Below are 14599 nucleotides of genomic sequence, written 5' to 3' on the forward strand. Positions count from 1 at the left end.
AGGAGAATGTATACAGCTTTGTCATACTCTTTGCCAACCTGGAGCCAATCTATTTCATCATGGTCTATCTGTATTTGGGCTTCCTGACCTGGAGAAGAGATGTTCTAGATACCCATTTTTCTGAGCTATTCCACATTTTAATTACAAATTAAAAATAAAATAAAATGAATACATCCTGCAACAGTATCTGTAACATCATCAAACATCCACATTTGCCTATGTGGAAGGACCTGACTGGCAGACAAAAGTGCCCAATCCAGTCTGAACATTTGGCTGATTATGCGACAGACCATAATAAATAAAAATAACTAATTAAAATTAATACAAAGAAGATAAAAACAAACAATAAACTTTCAAAGGGTGGATATAGTAGACCACTGGGTCTTTTTTTGGCATCAAATTTCTATGTTTCTAGCTTGACATTGTAATCAAAAGCCTTTCTATAATCACTGTATTAATGAACTTTATTGTATACACAGATGGTTGCAAAAAAGATTCAAAATTGCTTCATACAGATTTTAAAAGAGCTCTGGTTACCTGGCAAACAGTATATATATTTTATTTGGAAACCATTCAATACGCCATAGCACTATCAAAAATTACATACAAATTCAATTTATTACTTGCTGCTGATAAAATTCATCCCACTATCTTGGGCAACTACACTTGCCAATATTTTTTTTTTTCTTGTTCCGGGAGCCCCATATAGTAAGATTCTTGGTTTTTTTGCCATATGGACAGATTGGCAAGTAATTTTGGATACTGGAAATAGAACATATCAGAAATAATGTCTGCTTTTAAAAGTCAAAACATTTGACTCTTGTTGCTGGGTTTCTGTGTCTTGCTAGAATATTTCCTAATTATCAATAGAATTAACATAATAATCTTCATAATAACAATTCTGAAAAAAATGAAACTTCTTTTAAAACAACATTAAGCAAGGACTTGTGTTTAATTATATTTCTTTCAAATATAACCAAAATGTTTTTGCTTTCCACTGATGATGTTTTGCATTTATTTTAATGTGACAGTGCGTATTATAATGTAGCCCAATAATTATCAATTGTTTATATAACTTATACATACACATGACCTTTTTAGGTTATGAAACTGTTATTTCCTAAACTAGACATTTCATAAATCTTTGTTATTCTTCACAGATGGTTGGTATAGAAATTTGAGAAAGGAAGAAATTAAGACAACTTTGGATTTCAAAGCTATTCAAAGGCTATTTTCAAAGCACCTGAAGGCAGGCAAGAAGCAACGGATGGAAACCAATCAAGGAGAGAAGCAACCTAGAACTAAGGAGAAACTTCCTGACAGTTAGAACCAGTGGAACAACCTGCCTCCAGAAGCAGTGAATGCTCCAACACTGGAAGTTTTTAAGAAGAGACTGGACAGCCGAACATTTGTCCAAAATGGTATAGGGTTTCCTGCCTGAGCAGGGGGTTGGACTAGATGACCTCTAAGGTCCCTTCCAACTTTATTATTATTATTATTATTACTATAATTGTAGTTAAAAGATTAACAGCTTTCTCAATTCTCTCAAGGAAAAAGGATTCCTTGCACTGCATCTTTCCCCATCATCTATTGATTTGATTTGGTTTAATGATTTGTATCCCCCTCTTATTTTTACACATAACTCAAGGTGGCGAACATATACCAACACTTCCTTCTATTTTCCCCACAACTTCTGAGATGAGTTGGGCTGAGAGTGACTGACCCAAAGTCGCCCAGTTGCTTTCATGACTAAAGTAAGACTTGAACTCAGTCTCGCACTTTGTAGCCTGATGCCTTAACCACTGGACAAAATGGCCTTCACATTATTTATGACAATAATATTAACTCTTGTTTTTGCAGCAGAAACTTTGCCCAAGTGAAGAAAGACAAATACAAAATACACTAAATTTTGTTTTGCTACTTTAAAATATTTAAGCACTTGATTTAGGAAGGGACATAATTATTTGAAATAAATAAAGCAAACTAAGTTAGTGTTTTTAAATTGAAATTATTTGAATTATTTAATTTGGATTAGGATAATGCTCATTAAAGACAAAAAAACTATCATATGTATTATAGTTTGGAGATTGCTGACCAACACTGATCATAAACACATTTGTTTCTGAACAAGTACTAAAATTTAGTACAGTTTAGTTCTAGGTAAAATATTTTCACTCTGTAATGTTAATCAGTCAACAACTCATCAAAAATTGGTTTAAAATCCTAATGAGTCTAATATAATAATTTTCCTGTATCCTTCATAAATTTCACTAACCCAAATTCTTCCAACATGCGTTTGGTGTAAATAAGGTGTTATTGAACATTATGGCATTTTTTAGATCCTCAAATTTATTCCATATTATTTGCACAATAAAAACTCATTAGATTCCTGACTCTTACTCAAAGTAAATTGCTTTGGATCTTCTGTACTAGACAGCCATTTCTTTGGTGTCAGATGATAGTTTAAATTTTGTATCTGCTATCTTGGATAAAGTAGTTTACTAATTTTCCCATAAGAAACCTTAGTATTAGCTTCTAAAACAGGAAATACTTCATTCCATGGTAAAACAAAGACAGTGTTGTATTCCTGAAATGTACATGTTTCCAGTGTATTTTTCATGCTGGGAAGCTGCCTCTGACATACTCTAAACACAAAATCCATTTGAATCATATTTAACAGAATGGAGGCTCACGGTTTTTTTCAGAATTATAAAAAAAAATCTCTCAAGTAAAATCCAAAAGTTTGGGGAAATATTTGCATTCAATGGTCCTTTTGAGTTAGGCTGATGCTGAAATTGCTAATTTAAATGGATTTTTTTGGAGCATGGTTCCTCATTTCTTTTCCAATTTTTAATTCAGTTAAAAATTCTGCATGATGTCATCGTTAAGGGAAGGCAACAGGGCAGCCCTATTTTCACACTGCCGTAATTTAGGAGATACATGTGCAAGCTGGGAGTTTTAGAGTAACTAAAATAAAAAGGTAAATATTAATATGCATGCCAAACTTATAATTAGCTAATTCTGATAAAGTATTGCATAACCACTCCATCATCATCATCATCATTTTAGTCATTGTCTATCCACTTTAGGATGAAGGCCTGCATGTTTCCAATCAATATGATCCTTTCTTTTGCCAATTCGCCCAATATTTATGGTCAGCTACATTGAATTATGGCTGCTCTAAAAGTGGTGGCTACTTTCAGGATTGTGCCACATAGTCCAGGAATGAAGAGACTTGCTCTTCTTCCTTAACATGAGCTCTGACCCAATGCAGAGCTTTCCAGAATTTGTATTAGGAAGGCAGGCCTCTTTGCACCGGGCCATGTAGGGTGATCTTGGAAGTAGCCACCATTTACAGAGCTTCCCATAATTCAATGAGGCTGACCAGAAAATAAGTGTCCACTTCTAGGATCAAGCCACATTTCCCAGGAATGAAGAGGTGTGCTCTGCTTCCCTAACGCAAGTTTTGGGAAATTCGGTGGTCGTCCAGAACTCTCTGAAGCTCATGTTAAAAAGCAGGGTGAATTCATTCCTGAGCTGTGGGAGGCGTCAAAGCGGCCATCATTTTCAGAGCACCCACAGGATTGAGCCATGGGGCCCAGGAACAGAGCGGCCTACCTTCATTTCTCATCCTAATCCAAGCTCCAGATATTTTTTGAAAAGTAAGCACACAATGGATGACATGGGATGAGAAGGCTGTGGAGCATGTGGGGTATAAAACAATCTCAAAGCCGGCAGAGACCCCAGGGGGTGAGACCTGGTGCATCGGATGCCTCAGGGGATGGGGGGAAACGGCCTGTGCTAGGCATCCCAGAGGATACCCAAGGTCCCTGAGGCACCTTGTGCTCTACTTAATAATTTATACATTCAATGGCTGCATTGAAAAAAGAAAGAACAAAGGTCTGTAAATAAGGTGATCACATGGGCACTTCATTTAATGGCCATAACGATTTATGAATGTAATGGGCAGACTCCATTACAGTCGTTGATTACCTGTATTATTTCTGCATGTTTCTTTCAAGCAGTATTCTTCATCATGTGCAATTTTTGTTTGTGTATGGTGTCTGCATACCCCATAAGAAAAGCACTTGATTTATATGTATTTTGCAGGTACAAAGCAAATAAATTGAGAATGTATACAACAATTATTTTGAAAGTTACCTATATCATTTGGAATATGTTTGTCTTGATCTCATATTTTATTAAGCATAACTTGTATCGGTAAACAATTTGATAATTTAGTAAGAAGCCAGATTTTGAAACAAATAGCTATGATACATTCCACATATATTAACTTTATACATAAAAAGTGATGGCGTAGTGGTTACAATGCAATACTGCAGGCTAACTCACTGTTCACTCCAGGAGCTTGATTCTGAATGGTTCAAGGTTGACTCAGCCTTCCATTCTTCGGAGGATAGTAAAATTATTGCCAGATTATTGAGGGCAGTATGTCGACCCTGTAAATCACTTAGAGAGGGCTGAAAAGTCCTCTCTACATCTGTGCTATTGCTATATTCTGTTCCAAGTATAAAAATAGAAAAAGCATTTCGACCTGTTGTCCATCTTTGATGCTAATCTTTTCTGCTAATTGTCTGTTTATTTCAACAATGTTTTCCTCTGTTTGAATTGTTTTCCATCCAACCCAAAAATACAGGTTGAGTCCCCCAAGAAGTTTCACAACTTGATCCTATGAATTTGAAAGAAAACAAATTTATATTTCATGTTAGTGGACAAATATGTACATATACACCAAGTCCAAGCAGAGTGAGTGGGTTTTGTTTTTTTTTTTTTTTGTAAAATTAAGATATTCAGATCTGACAAATTCAATACATCCAGATATAAAAGAAGTCCTTTAGGTATTGATTGAGAGCTCCAATCAAATTGGTATTGAACATTTATAGAAAAAGAGATTTCTTTTTCTATAAATGTTCAAATTTGACCTGTAAGTCTCAATAGTTTGTAATTTTTCCCATTTTTTTCTTCAATCCTAGCATCACCTAGTATAGCAACATCAATGAACCAGACTTTTTTCTTTTCAGTAAGTGTTATATCAGGCATCTATCAAGATGCCTGTCAGTTTGGATCTTCAAGTTCTATAAGATCTTAACCCGCTCATTATTACAGTTTTAGTATTTTATCCCAGCTTGTTAACATATAACTAAAACATATCTAATACTCCTTCCTCCTCAAGTTTTCTTTGCAATAGAATACATGGCAGTGGGTTGAGCTAGGAGTGACTGACCCAGAGTAATCAATCAATCGAGCCTTCTATTTATAAAATACCCAGGGTTTGAATTTTATATTTTTCCTGCTTTTATGGGCTAATAGAATTCATGCTGCTCATTTTTCAACCTTGGATGTAGTGGACATGTGCACATTTTTCAGTCTTGGAAGTGGAAATAGTCAGTGCTTTTTTTGTAAAAAAAAAAAAAAAATGGTGCTGGAACTCACACACATCATACAACCCGCCTTGCCTACCCTACAAGATTCCATCCAAAAAAGGTGCCGGAACTCTGTTCTGGGCATTCTATGAGAAAAAAAGCCCTGTTAATAGCTACATATTTTATTAACAGTTCTGTTTGCAATAGTGGCAAATATCTGTAGCTTGGGTTTAAGATGAGGGTGAAGGTTTGTTCTCTGAGCTTGGGGGTTGGTTTCTGAACGTTTCGTTACCAGGCTAGGTAACATCTTAAGTGGAGTTTAGGGAATGTCAGTGTCAGTGTTCTGTCTGGTTTCAGATTTCTTAATTTTGGCTTTACCAACTTCAGCCTTTGTCAGTGATCTGGAAAGCAGCAGCCTTTTGGAAGGTCCAAAGACCTGGCTCTTCCAACAAACTTTTAACTAATTCAGAGGGTCAATAGATTGATGGTCTCGAGTTTGTTAATTTCAGCTTTAGTTCTTGTAATTTTATAAATTTATAAAGGTAATACAGAACACAGCCCACCCATAATTATTACGCTGCATTAAGATATCATCTCATGGATATAACAAGGTATTTTTCCAAATGAAAAAAAAAACTAGTTTTAACTATATTTGCCACAGTGAGAAAAAAAAAAAAAACAGCAGGCCTTATGGGGGAAGGGGGATAAAATATGCTATATCAAATTTAAAACTCATGTTCCTTTAATAGCTGTAGAAAGTTGAAATTTCAGATTATTCTCAGTACTGCAATGCTTGAAAACTATAGCAATGAAACACCACCTTCCCCTTCATATTTGGTGTTATATGCAAATAATCCCTAGTGGGTGGCAGCACCTATGATTGGCAGATTTTGAAAACAAAATGCTCAGCAAGTTCAAGTGAGTGCTTAGATGGGACAGCACCAAGACATCCTATGCCAGATGATACTCAACATCCTCCTGAAAAGGCAATAACATATCATTTCTGTTGTGTTGTCAAGAAATCTCAATAGGCACAGCTATAAATCTCTTTTTTGGCTGCAGCGAATAACTGTTTTTACCTACCATACCTAATGAAGAGGATAGGGGTCTCCTGCTTGAGAAGAGGGTTGGATGAAAAGATTTCCAACGTCTCTTCCAACTCTGTTATTCTGATAAGTTAGCCTTTTAATACTACCTGGAGCCAAGAAAGAATCCCCTCCTATGGCTCTGAGGTGCTAACAGCCCCATGCTTGAATATAGAGATGTTACCAAGAAAAGTATGCTGTAACTGTGAATGAACATAGAACATGGAACATAGATCGAGTACGGCGCGCCGTGAAAAAGAGCGCGATCCCGGAATGCAGACCGGTAGCTATTTTCGTAAATTTTTGCATCTGCTGCAGTCGGAAATAGGAAATCAGCCCAGTTGGCAAAAGCAGTTCTTGATGTCTCTGAAGGGGACGCTCGCCGCGGATATTCCGAATCCTCCTGCCCGCAACATAGCCGTCGAACCTCCAGCCTTCCACGGTCATCTACCAGAATCAGCCACCTTAATAAACAAAAACAGAAAGTCGCACTTCTTGACTGTCATCAAACTGGCGGAACTAGCTCCCGGCTCCGTACCGTGCCCTTTTTGGGATAGCCTAATGTCATTGGAGGCCTAGCCGTTTTTTCCTGCTGTGATTGGATAAAGTGCCACGGCTCCGCTTCGTTCCCTCGCCGGGTTCTTCATCGATTTGCTCCCGCCTTTCCTTTGAGTGGCCATCGGTGCTTGGGGTGGTGGGGGTGGAAGAAGGGACTTGGATGACGGTTTGAAGAGGCGACAGAGACTAAGGAAGTGAAGATGGCGGTGGTTGATACTGGTGAGGGCGATCGTGGGGACGAGATTGGCGACATCTGTCAGCATCGCGCATAGCAGACGATATGTACATCGCGCGTTAAGCATCGTGAAGGACGCAGGCCACGAGCAGTGAAGGTGAAGGAGAAAGAGGTATCGCTTTAGAATATCAGGGGTGTCAAACACCACCCCGGCTCCGCAAAGGAAAAAAACGTCGTGATAGGTCACGATACGTCACGGGAAGTGATCGAGTTTAACACCCGTGCTTTAAATACTCCCTCGCCTTTTCAAATCCGATCTCAGATCCGTTTTCTGATACAAGAACTTTGTTGGAATCTCCATAGGAAGCCTACAAACTAAAAGTAAATCTGTGCTTCCCTCCTTCCCCTTTTTGTTTACACTCGCAGCACCTATACGGGAAATCGAATCGAGTAGAAAAGAATAGAGTTGGAAAGGACCTTGGAGGACTTCTAGCCCAACCCTCTGCTTAAGCAAGACATACTATTTCAGACAATCTGAAATGCCTAATCTGTTCCTAAAGATCTCCAGTGATGAAGCACTCACAACTTCTGAAGGCATGCTGATCCACTGATCAATGTTCTCTGTCAGAATTTTTTTTCCTTATTTCTAGGTTGGATCTCGCTTGATAGGTTTCCATGGGTTACTTCTTGTCCTGCCCTCAGGTGCTTTGGAGAACAGATTGTTCATTTCTTTGTGATATTGGAAGACTATTATAATGTCACCTCAAGTTCTCTTCATTAGACTAGACATATCCAGTTCCTGTAACATTTCTTTTTATGTTTAGTCTCAAATCCCTTAATCATTTTTGTTGCTCTTCTCTGCACTGCTTCTAGTATCTCAGCATCTTTTTTGTATTGTGGCAATCACAACTGGATACAGTATTCCAAGTGTAGTCCTATCAAGGCATTATCACTGTAGTAACACTTGCAGCCCTGGACTGTATTGGGTTTTTTGGCAGCTTCAGCACACTGCTGGCTCATTTAACTGGTTACCCACTAGGACTCCGAGATCCCTCTCACAGTTACTACTGTTGGGCCAGGTATCACCTATTCTTTATCCATGCATTTGTTTTTTCTTGTCCAAATGTAAAACCTTACTTTTCTTGCCACTGAACTGCATTTTGTTGGATAAGACCCAGTATTCAAGTCTGTCAAGATTGAACCTGACTTCTAAAGCAGTGGTCCCCAACCTTTTTGGCACCTGGGACCGGTTTCATGGAAGAGAAATAATGATGATGATGATGATTGATGATAATAATATAAAGTTGGAAGGGACCTTGGAGGTCATCTAGTCCAACCCTCTGCTCAGGCAGGAAACCCTATACCATTTCAGACAAATGGCTATCCAATCTCTTTAAAACCTCCAGTGTTGGAGCATTCACCGCTTCTGGAGGCAGGTTGTTCCACTAGTTAATTGTTCTAGCTGTCAGGAAGTTTCTCCTTAGTTCTAGGTTGCTTCTCTCCTTGATTAGTTTTCATCCGCTGCTTCTTTATCCTGCCTTCAGGCACTTTGGAGAATAGCTTGACTCCCTCTTTTTTGTGGCAGCCCCTGAGATATTGGAACACTGCTATCATGTCACTCCTCGTCCTTCTGTTCATTAAACTAGACATACCCAATTTCAGCAACTGTTGCTTATATGTTTTAGCCTCCAGTCCCCTAATCATTTTAGTTGCTCTTCTCTGTACTCTTTCTATAGTCTCAACATCTTTTTTACATCGTGGTGACCAAAACTGGATGCAGTATTCCAAGTGTGACCTTACCAAGGCATTATAAAGTGGTATTAATACTTCACGTGATCTTGATTCTATCCCTGTGTTAATACAGCCTAACCCTCTTTTGCTTTTTTGGCAGCTGCAGCACACTGCTGGGTCATATTTAAATGTTTGTCCACCAGGACTCCAAGATCCCTCTCACAGTTACTACTATTGAGCAAGGTACCAACCATACTATACCTGTACATTTGGTTTTTCTTGCCTAAATGTAGAACCTTACTTTTTTCACCATTGAATTTTATTTTGTTAGATAGCGCCCAGTGTTCAAATCTGTCCAGAGCCTTCTGTATCTTAAGCCTATCTTCTGGAGTGTTGGGTATTCCTGCCAGCTTGGTGTCATCTGCAAATTTGATGAGTTCCCCATTTATCCCCTTGTCCAAATCGTTGATGAAGATGTTGAAAAGCACTGGGCCTAGAACAGAGCCCTGGGGCACACTTCCCTCAATGTAGATGCAGTTCCATTGAGGACCACACACTGGAATGGGGGAACAAGGAATATGCAACCTAAATCCCTCACAATATGCAATTTTACTTTCCCACCAATCTCCTTCAGCTATACGGCCTAGTTCCTAAAAGGCCACGGCTTGGTACTGGTCTAATGTCATAACCAAGCTTTAGGCAGTGATTGTTGCTCATCTGATGTGAACATTCATTTCTCTTGAATAATATAATTTTTGAAGTATTTAGGACAGTAGTTAATTGTATTTTGCCCAAATGCTATGAGAAACAATGTAGAATCCTTGCTATAATATAGTTAATACTGATATCTTTCTTCTTCCTATACTGTATATAAGGCTCAGAAATCTTTAATTTCTGAACTTAGCTATATTCTTTTACTTACTATCTATGGCAGTGGTTTTCAACCTGTGGGTCGGGACCCCATTTGGGGTCGAATGACCATTTCACGGGGGTCACCAAACAAGGCTGTCCGCCATTTTTTCTCCCTTTTCTTTGGCCACGCCCCTGGCACCCAGTGATGTATAAGTGGTTGGGGGTCACCACAACATGGGGAACTGTATTATGGGGTCGCGGCATTAGAAAGGTTGAGAACCACTGATCTATGGTGCTTTTTCCACTAACTTGAAATTTCATTTTACCTGATATTAGTTTTCTTCTTCCCTTTACTTGTTTAGTTTGTTTTTAACTCTCTAACTTGCATTGTTACTTTTTTTGGCCTCAGAGTATTAATACAGTCTAATGAATCAAAAATATGATAGTTTAGGTTCATTCACCAAACTCAGTCAAAACCAAACAAGCCATACATTTAGTATTCAACTAACAACCATTTGTTTAGCAATCATTCAAAGTTATAACATTCTGAAAAACATTACTTATGACTGGTCCTCACAATTATGGCATCACAGCACCCCCACAGACACATGATGTTTGATCACTGGCATGTATTTATGATGGTTGCAGCATTCCAGAGTCATGTAATTGCCATTTGTGAGCACAACCAGCTTCTGTCAAGAAGAGGGGAGGCGAGATTTGCATTAATCACATGATTCATTTAACAACTTCAGTGTTAACAACTGTAGCAAAAAAGGTAATAAAATCAGGTGCAATTTACTTAGAAACTGCTTTACTTAGCAGTGGAAATTCTGATCCCAATTGTGTTCATAGGTAGAGGACTACCATGGATGAACTTGATTATTAATGTTAAAATACCAAACCTCTGACACATTCCTCTAAAGTTGTTATAGTATATTATTGTAAACAATTAATTTCAATATAGAATGGTTCATCTACATATATTAAAGTGGTGTTAAGATGATTTTGTTTTTCAGATTTATACTGTCAATTTAGAGACTCAATATTTGTTAATCCAAGGTTTTCCTGCATTGGGAGTTATGAAGGAACTAATTGAACTTTTTGCATTAAATGGTACGTACCATTGAGGAATATAATCCACTAGATGGCTATCCATCAGAAGAATTTACTGAAGTGTACCTGATCAAGTTTTTTAAAAAATTAAGAGTGCAAGGTAGTAAATATTGCTTTTGTTGTCCCTAGAATCCCTGCTTGTTTAATATTGAAATTTCTTTCATATATCAATTTTATGTAGACCACAACAATTATGTTTATAATGTCAAAACTGAACTTACTGGATTTAAATAGAACTTAACTTCAACAAGATTGAGTTGTCTTTAACATTGAGTATCACTCCTTCTCTCTTTTAGGGCAATCAAAAAAACCCTGGATGAGTGGAATTTCTTTGGCAGTTTGCTACACATATGCTATGCTCCAGAATTTGAGAGTGTACAAGAGACCAGGGACAGACTAAGATACAAATGAAAATATATAGCAAAAGCAACCAATTGCAAGGGCTTATGGCTTTTATTATTTTAAATCAGTAAATGGCAAAAGCAAACAATTTTTGTAATTTCCCCAAAAATCCAATATTAATTTGCCAAGAGTCTTATCAGAAGCTAAACTCAGTTCAATGAGAATTTACATTTACTGTTTGAAAAATTATATTCTTTGCTTTTATAGTCATTAAGAATCTCTCTTGCATTATTTCCACTCTAAATAGTTTGGCATGAAACAAAAAAGGATGGGAGCAAACCAAAAACACTGAGTGTCTACAGGATTTACTTTGAATTAGATTAATTTATAATTACTTCATGTATTTAATTTATTTTGTTTATTATTCCATTGTACCTTTTTTCACAATTCTCCTCCCAAAAAACCAGAATGGTGGACATTTATGTAATTTATTAGAATAATCCAGTTTTTTGAAAATGTATAGAGAATCATCATACCCAAAATAACAGAACAAAGATGGTTTGGAGGGAATTTTTCTGTAACTGTCAGTTAAGACATTAAAACAATGTTTCTTATGCTCATCAGATAAATCCTGCTCTCTGTTTTTTACCATGATAAATAGTGAACAAAATTAAAGTTCACTTCAAAAATGCCTTTATTTACTATGCACTAACATAACACATTGTTTTTTTGTGTGTATGTTTTAAGAACAATCACTGGAGACAAAACAGGATTGTCGTATACGTTTTTCAAAGATCATACAGTTGGATCATGGATCATGGACATCTAAGACAGCCATTAGCAAATGGTCTCCAGCAACATATACACAGGACCCATCTATCTTTCTGTTGCACTTTATTACTGAAACATATTACATCTCCTTCAGAATGCATTTCCAAAATCCCTTAGTAGCACCTCATTATTCTCATCAGTGTGCTACAAAATCAGCATGCTTTAGCCAAAAGATAACAACAGATAAGAAATCATAGCAAAGAGTACATAACATATTGTCTTCCTGGAACCTAAAAAGAAAGGTTCCATATGATGAAGGTCTTGAAAGATTCATGCCCCATACTACTCAACTTCAGGAACAAAAGAAGAGAAGAGAAGAAGATAATCAATTTGCCCTTTCGGGAAAAGAATCTCATACTGAAGAAATCATTTTTGGCCCCAGGTTACCAGAAATACCTAAAATAGACATGGAATACCTGACTGAATACCTCAGCAATCTTTAATAGATTAAAGAACGTGGGCTAATAGTTTTTCATTCAATGCTGTGAAAATATGTAGTTCTAACATCATAGAATTTGCCTATATTAATTATTTTGCAGTAGCTTAATCTCTTCTATTATAGAGGCATACACTAACTTTAGATTCTCTTTTTCAAACTAGATTGCTGATTCAGTTCAAACTTCAAAGTCATCTGAAGAATTATTAGTGAAAAAATCAAACAATCAGTAATAAAGCAGAGGCGACAAATATAAATATTTCTGCTTACATGTTACATTTATATTTTACTCACAAACAGGCTCTGGCTGTTTCTAGACAAATATGGCTTGATTGTTAATATGAAACTCTTCTTGTAAATTTAAAGATTATCCATTAGTTGAAGTTTATTGATGGCTATGAAACTAAAATTATCAAAGGCCTGGAGGCTAAAATATATGAAGAACAGCTGCAGGACTTGGGTTTGGCTACTCTAAAGAAAAGAAGAAACAGTGGTGACGTGATAGCAGTATTCCAGTATATGAGGGGCTGACACAAAGAAGAGGAGGGTCAAATTATTCTCCAAAGCATCAGAGGGCAGAACAAGAAACTGATTGGAAACTGATCAAAGAGAGAAGCAACCTGGAATTAAAGAGAAACTTCCTAACAATGAGGACAATTAATCAATGGAGCAGCTTGCCTTCAGAAATCGTGGGCATTCCATCCCTGGAGGTTTTTAAGAAGAAGCTCGACAGTCCCTTGTCTGAAATGATATAGGTTCTCCTGTTTGAGCAGGGGGCTGGACTAAAGACCTCCAAGGTCCCTTCCAGCCCTATTCTGTTCTGTTCTAAAATCAGATATCCCCTAAGTAACGTCTCCAATGCCTTTTCAAAAGAGAACTATTTTTATAGTCTTTAGTGTTTGAATCAAAGTTTCTTATATAATGCAGAGGCCCACTATTCAAATCTTACTGAATCTCAAGTTCCTGGAAAATTTAAAAAAGCAATTCTGGTTTCAACCAAAAATACAGGAATTTCATAACTTTGTAAACATAGTTTAATGACATTTTAACAGCTGTGCTATGTTCTCCCTCCTATTTTAGAGTAAAACAGGGTTGAACATGGTTAGTGTTTAGATAGAAGATCACCAGAAAATACCAGGGCTATGGGATAGACTGGGAAGTTGAAAAATATCCCAGAAATCAACAGCAAATCATTTTCATATTGACACATGGGAGTCTCGTGGAGTAAAACTCCACTCCAAGGAGATTTTATATTTTACACCATATATTGCTCAATACAGTGCACGTAAATAGATTAGTGCCCATATAGTAGCTTGTATATCTATAGCTCACGAATTTCCAAATCTTTATTAAAATTACAATTTGTACTTCTAGCTTTGGGTCAATATAAAAAGGATTGTACTACAACTATTTTACTAGATATTTACTTAATACTTAATAATATTTAATATTTGCAATACCACTTTATAATGCCTCGGCAAGGCCACATTTGGAATACTGCATCCAATTTGGGTCACTACAATGTAAAAAAGATGTTGAGACTCTAGAAAGAGTACAGAGAAGAGCAACAAAGATGATTAGGGGACTGAAGGCTAAAACATAAAGAATGGTTGCTGGACTTGGTACGTCTAGTTTAATGAAGAGAAGGACGAGAGATGACATGATAGCAGTGTCCAATATCTCAGTGGTTGCCACAAGGAAGAGGGAGTCAAGCTATTTTTCAGTCCAAAGCACCTGAAGGCAGGACAAGAAGCAATGGATAGAAACTAACCAAAGAGAGAAGCAACCTAGAACTAAGGAGAAATTTCCTGACAGTTAGAATAACCTGCCTCCAGAGTTGTGAATGCTCCAACCCTGCAAGTTTTTAAGAAGAGACTGGACAACCATTTATCTGAAATAGTATAAGATTTCCTGTCTGAGCAGGGGATTGGACTAGAAGACCTCAAAGGTCCCTTCCAACTCTATTATTGTTATTGTTAGAGCTATTGCTATTTGTTACATATTGCGATTATGTGGGGACATTAAAAAGGACAAATGATACAGTATGGTAATCCAAATACTACAAAATCAAATTATATCATCAATAGAACTC

At 37.1% G+C, this 14599-nt stretch overlaps 1 pseudogene; it reads left to right on the forward strand.

Annotated features, from left to right (window-relative positions):
- Window positions 1-4219: 4219 nt before the first annotated feature.
- LOC120299327 lies at window positions 4220-13035 on the forward strand (annotated as a pseudogene).
- Window positions 13036-14599: the final 1564 nt, after the last annotated feature.

Source organism: Crotalus tigris, unplaced genomic scaffold (genome assembly GCF_016545835.1).
Source record: "Crotalus tigris isolate CLP2741 ecotype Arizona unplaced genomic scaffold, ASM1654583v1 scf7180000024292.1016931, whole genome shotgun sequence".
In the NCBI taxonomy this organism is placed as follows: domain Eukaryota; kingdom Metazoa; phylum Chordata; class Lepidosauria; order Squamata; family Viperidae; genus Crotalus; species Crotalus tigris.